This window comes from Rattus rattus, chromosome X (genome assembly GCF_011064425.1).
Source record: "Rattus rattus isolate New Zealand chromosome X, Rrattus_CSIRO_v1, whole genome shotgun sequence".
NCBI classification, from domain to species: domain Eukaryota; kingdom Metazoa; phylum Chordata; class Mammalia; order Rodentia; family Muridae; genus Rattus; species Rattus rattus.
This window is the reverse complement of record NC_046172.1, coordinates 61,333,423-61,340,268: the sequence shown is the minus strand read 5'-3', so window position 1 is coordinate 61,340,268 and position 6,846 is coordinate 61,333,423. Positions and strand designations below refer to the sequence as shown.

Sequence of the window (6,846 nt, the reverse complement as noted above, 5' to 3'; positions counted from 1 at the left end):
TGAACAAATGTATGGAATTTATAAAACATTGAAAATAGCTTTGCATAATACAAGTCTTTAAGGCCACACTTGAACATATATATGAATTATAATTAATAATTAAGCTACATAGGCAAACAAACAAAAATCTTTTTACTTGATGTCTCAAAAAAAGATTATATTTTAAGAATTTCTCTATTAGTAAACTAGATACTTTGTTAAGATTTCACCGTTAGATTACAATTTGATTGAGATAGGTCACAGTATACCTGAAATCCACTTTGCATGAGCATTGGACCATAAAAATGGAAATCAAGTTGTCACTGACAAGGAAGCTTCTCCTTGTTGATTAGCTTTCATAATCCTGGAAAGTACTATGCAGATTGCTGGGGGCATGAGTGTGTCATCTTACCCATCTGTGGGCCTTAAGACAATGACACCACTGTTAGGAAACGCCCATGGGTGCAAGAATGGCACAAATGTTATAGGGGTGACTAATAACGTTCTGAGGATTTAAGGCTTGTTCTATGGGAATAAACACATGCCTCCTATTGGGAATAGGGTCGAGAACCTATAATTGGAGAGATCATAGGCCCTAGGGTGAACTTACTCCTATGTTTTCAAATGGATATGGTATCAAACTGCCCTCTAAATTCATAACTCTCTACCCACAGATTAATACAATTCTCAGACATCATTAGAGAAATTTATTTGTGCAGTGGATGGGAGTTAGTGTAGAATCTCACCACTGATAAGAGAACAAGTGACTGTTGAGTTTTCAGTCACCAATGGGATGTCTATATCACACTTCCTCCCCAAGGCTCAGGGACCATTTTGTAGTAAGAGATAGAAAGTTTGTAAGAGCCAGAGGTCAGAGAAGACTAGAGCAAAAATGTGTCTTCTGCACATGGCAGGATTGCTATCCTCACAGTTTCCCAGCACCTGTGGTCGCCTGCACAAGGCCTTTACAAGATTCATCTGTCAATATTCTAGTATGGAGTGCAAAGCGGTTCATGAGTCTTCAGCCCTCACTGAGGAGTTATGGACAGTTCATGACTTCTGGAGGAAGGACAGTCAGTTTCCTTTAAGGATGTGAGTCTTCGTAGCTTGGTAATGCTCCAGTGAATTGCTCTGTACCCAATGTTATATGGTCAGCAAAAAATGGAGTCAATTAATAACTATTCTAAGCAAAAGAACAAAAACATTCACTTCAATTGTTCTAAAATTATAATTTAATGTTTTAAAACTAAATCAATATGCATAGGTGCTTTTCTTTTAAATTTCCCAAACCAATAAATAAATGATTAGTCAATCCGAAACAAATACTTAAATTTTACTTTAATCATTCCACTGATATACTTTAGAGTCCACGATGGATGTCATTTTCTGTTAATGTGTCTAGTTGTACCCAGAGTGGAAGGTCCTTACCTTCCACGTGCTGTCCCTCTGGAGGTGTTCTTAATGAAATATTTGAATGGTTAGCTCCTTAGTCTTCAGTGTTCCCTGCTTTACTATCTAGTGTAAGGATGTGGCAACTTTTATCATGGTCTCAAGCTGTTTACAGGGCTTTTGTATAGCTCTACTTTAAAATAAACATCATCATAACTAGAACATAAATGAGGGATGTTCAGAGAAGTTCTATAATGCTTCACATTTACTCCTAAAAGTTATGCTCTAACAATTGTTTTAACCTTGGAAACATTTTGTAGTCAGAGATTAGATGCAAAAACTAAATGTAAGCTGTTTCTGCTACAGGAAAGGGTGCAACTGAGAGTGGTCCTCTTGTGGCTGGTCAATCTATTGGCAGTAAAACTCAGGAGTTTTAGTGCTACATCAGAAAAGAGAAAATAATTTAATATAAAATTTCTTTAATCAAAAGGTATTCTATACTTCAACAATAAATAATACAATGAATTGGCAATTATAAGTTTTATATACTATATGATGGCAACATAATACTTTAAAATTAAGTACTGTGTTTAATTAAAAAAAGTACAACAACTTTGAAAACAAGTTTGACAATGGCACTGGTAGTTAGATGCAAAGAATACTCTTAAAAATGGCAGGTATAACATTAAAATATTCTAAAATTTTGCCTTTCAATAAATATTTGATTATATCATTAACACATTGGAGTAAACTTTAATAAAAATTTAACATTTCAAAATAATAATAAAAAACCCCTGTGATATATATGTAAACCAGAAAGCCTCACAGGTTGTTTTACATATAGTCTTCAAAGGGTGTTGCTGTCCATCTGACATAAAGTGCCTATGTTGCTGTAAAGTTTCCAGTCTACTGGACACAAAGTATTCTTTTTCAACTCTTTGTTCTAGCTTTGAACTACGCCAATATGTATTTAACTGACCATCTAGTATGAACCCTATACATAATGCATCAGAAAGCAGTGACAACATATGCTAAACTTTACAGTATGCAAAGTTATCTGAGTTAAGAGAAGTCAAGCTTGCTATGAGAACAGAAAAGGCTCCAAGAAAAGGGGATGATGCATCCCTTGCTTTTGTACTGATCTAGGCAATGTTTCATTCTAAATTTGAAAGCAAAAAAAAAAAAACTATTCTAGTAATATATTGCACAAACAAATTTTAAAGACATATGTTCAAGAAACACTGGTTCTCTTGGCAACCATGGAAAATAAAGTTAATAGTGCCAAGACACAACTTTTATTAGGAATCCATTAAAAATGGAATTGGTTCCAACAAAATTCTTATTTTGATGTAAGACAAAGGATACCTTAGCTAAAACCAGTTTTAAATTATGGAAACATATATGTTGTCCCTGGATTGCTAAGCTGTCTTTATTACACAAAGCTTGTTATTTACTGGGAATTTCTAGCTCATAAACTTAAGGAAGACTTCCTCAACTGGATGGTTCCAAGCCATGCTTCAAGCTGAGCACACCAAACAGAAGCATAATCTCCAAAATATCATAAGGGGCAAAAGATGGATGCCTGGACACAGCAGCAAATGAAAAGTGACACACTGAATCCTATAAGAGAAGTTGTTAGGGAACTCTGCTTGTTAGTCATAAGTGCACAGGTACGTATCATCCTTGCTAATGGCTGCTGCTTTAAATAAGAGGCCATTGAAGAAGGAGGGAAAGGAATTTAAGTTACTGCCTAAATATGAATTCTGAAGTCTGAAGAGGTCTTTTTTTTTCTTTTTTGAAGCTGAGAACAACTCTTTCCTCCTACTTAAGATCATTTTTCTCCATTTGCAAAACAGCTTGCCCACTGCCCAGGGACATAAGAGAAATACTGGTGTTGGAGCACTTCAGAATGCAGTGACACTGTGAAGGGACTTTTTAGAAGGGCATGGTGATTAGGTGCACAATTCCGTGCTATCAACCAAACTCCACCATCACTTCAAGACTTGTGCCACACTAAGGCCACACTTCTGTTTGGTGTTTTATTCACTGTCTGCAGTAAAAACTAACATTATTTAACTGTTTTGTGAGAGATAACACTTATGAATCAGAATAATTCCAAATTCCTCATCCTGCATTATCAATAAGAGAAAAATGTCTATATTTTAGCAGTACCAATTCCATTAATTTGGCTCTCCAGACTAAATTACAACTAACATGGAAACAGGAGTATATCAATACTGGTATAGCTTGAGTGTCAATTAAGAAACATGCTTTTGTTTTTCTTCTTATTTGACAGTATTTCTCAGAAAAAATTAGAAGTAAAAATAAAAGCATTTGTCTCTTTAAAAAGTCCAAGAACATGCTTTATAGTCATTAAAACATTTGAAAGGAAGAAAATAACCTGAGCCCGTATATGTGTGCATACAGCAAGTGTGTATATGCATATATATACTGAGGAAAATTCAAAGGTCACTGTCTAGAATATAGAATGTATTATGAAATAACACTAAACTTTCCCAAAGCTTTTCTCACTATTTAAAATACACACACACACACATACACACACACACACATACACACACACACAAACACACACACTCACACACACTAGTATCCCTGTTCTAAATACTATAGTCAAGCTATAAGTGATATGAAAACTGTCTCATATAAGCAATTTTGTTCAAATACTTAAAATATCTCAGCCAAAGAACTTATGAACTAGTAATATAAATCCTTTTAGCGTGGATTAATGGCACATATACGTATTACATTGCTTTCTCAAAAAGTTTTGTGTAAGATCCAATTTTTATATGTATTTTGAAATCCCTGAAGATATTTATCTCTATATTTTCCTTAGTAGGAACATTTAGCAATGTTTTAAATCTAATTCATCATACACTTAATTTTAATTATACAAAACTTGGAAAGTTTTGCCTTCGATGATCTACCTTTACTTATGATATCATAATATTTCTTCATTATGCTACATTTAGAAAACAAATGCAAGATTCTCTTTCTGTACAAGTGTGTCAAGATGAATGTTACTCCATGACACACCCTGGCTGCATCCTCTCAGTAGACAATTTTTACTTAACAAAGACAGCAGCTACATCTTAAACACTTCCAGAGTACTCAGGGAAAGGGTAAAGGCCCCAGTGAGGCTATGCATTAACTGTGAGGTTAAAACATTTCAAAGATACTATTTCAGGAGGAATTAGTCTTGGGGTGAGCCACATCCCCAAATGGCCTTTCCCAATCCTTACAACTGTTACATTTTCTACAGACCAGAGAACCTTCTAGGCATCTAGGATCTTTCCAATGCACACATGGCCATGCTTATGCTGCAACACAGAGTAACTGAAAACAAGGTGAGACAAGAGATTCCCCATTTCCCATGCTAGCCCTGGATGTGCAACGCTGGGCTGCCACGCTGCTGGCACTGTAATTATGGTCTGCTTTTGAATTGATGCTGGAGGCTTGAGAATGGCTCTCCTCCAGTTGCACAGTGCTGGGGGCACTGAACGTGCTGCCATAACTCCTCTTTTTCTACAATGACGTATTAACAGGCAAAGGCTTCTCACATTCTAAAATGTCTTGTTCTATTGAAGTACTTAAAGTATTGTTGCAGTGGCAGCACCAATATCAGATTCTTTAAGAGTTTGCACTTTGCTTGTGAACAGAGTTTAAGTAGTGAGGCGATAAAGAAACACTTTTGGATGGGGTAAAGGTTTCTTCTTCAAGGCCTGCAAAAGATTGGGCTAATATCTCTGGATCAACACATCATGATAAGGAGCCTTTTCCATTAACCTTGCCATGACTTCTTTCCACTTTCTGAAAATATTTATCAGGGATAGATTATGCCGAGCAGAATTCTTCCAGCCTGTAGGTGCAGTGGCAAAGTATGGGAAGCGATCCAGAATCCACTTGTAAATTTCTTTGACAGGCAAACATTTATTTGGTGAGTGTTCAATAGCCATATAAATGAGAAGACTAAAGGAGTAGGGGGTCTTGGAAGATGCTGATTATTTTTCTGGGTTCTGGTAGCCCAGTGGCCCAAAAGATGGCATATCATCTCCCCCTATGTCACAACAGATTAACCACTGGAAGGCCTTCGCTGTCAAGTCTGAGGTTTGTTAGATTACTACTCTCATCAAGCCAGTTCAAGTTTCTTAGTTCGTCATCTGCTGAGTCATTGCCCACTAAAGTGGCCTTTGGCCTAGCAGCGTCCCCAGCTTCAGGCAAACTTCCCATTTTGTAAATCTGACTCAGTCCTTCAACCTTCTCAGCTCCCGAGGTCTCAGATCTCTTATCTGGAGTCATTCCAATTACCGGACCCATTTATTTATTTCAGCTCAGCCTCAGTGAAGAGGAGGCAAGGGCCGGGCCAGGCCAGACACAACATGGCAAAGCACCCCAGCTGTTCCTGGGGCTCCCAGCAGCCACCTCTGGGACACCCACACAATCTAACAATTTTAAATATTCTTTTCCACTTCGAAGATTTAGAGGTGACATTTTTGCTTTTACTTTTGTAGTTTTGTTACTAGGAGAAGACATATAGCACTTGTATTTTCTTGTCTATCAATAAGAATAAATCTGATGAGTAGAAGTCATGTCACAACATATAGAACTCCAAGAATGACAGAATTCATCTCTGTAAAACAACCTAAAATGAGAGGAACCGTGTCTTAAAATAAGCATCAGTTATCTGTAAATTTCAATGAATAAATCTATAGTAAATAAGTGAGAATGTATTATCCAAACAATCATAATTACTCCAAAAGGATGCAAATAATAGTTGGAAATAACATCAGGGATACAAAGTAAAACCCTGAGAGTTCAGGAAAGAGTCATCGTAAAACATGAAAAGACAGGAAGAACTAAAATTTACTAAAAACAGTTCCATCATAATATGTCACAGTTAAAAGATATTAACTAAAATAGAAAAGAAAGCCTAGAAATATTCAAAATTGTGTTTTCATTTTATGTACATTATCATATGGATTTTGCTGGCTTTTAGGGTAGAGTTCACCTCAGATTTAATCTCGCTTTGTAGGAGTCACAATTCTGCACTTAAGCATACATTTTATATAAATAAGATGTCCAAAGTTCATAAAAGTTCATTAGAAGAAAGTAAACTCAAAGATGAAATGAAAACTATGCTTAAGCACGTGACATTTGAGAACACAGAGGAAAATTATCTCACAATAATCAGAATAAGCTACTAGATATTTTGTCAGTGTTTACTTAATCTTTGAGATATTTTGAAATGAGAGATAGGTCTTTAAAATGTTTTAATGATTTGATTTGGTAATATGCAATAATTGAAGCTAAGCAGCCAAAACTGTCTTTGGTGAAGCATCTTAAGTGTGTTTTTGAAAGTGACAGGGTTTTCAAACCTAGTACATGTTAGTGAGCTATGAGCCAAGCCTTCAATTTTGGGTCTGTACTTCAAACACAAGCTCCTGTTACATTTTCTAT

General features: G+C 36.0%; 1 pseudogene; it reads right to left on the bottom strand.

Annotated features, from left to right (window-relative positions):
• Positions 1-4,704: 4,704 nt before the first annotated feature.
• On the bottom strand, positions 4,705-5,706 carry LOC116887936 (annotated as a pseudogene).
• Between the last annotated feature and the right edge of the window lie 1,140 nt (positions 5,707-6,846).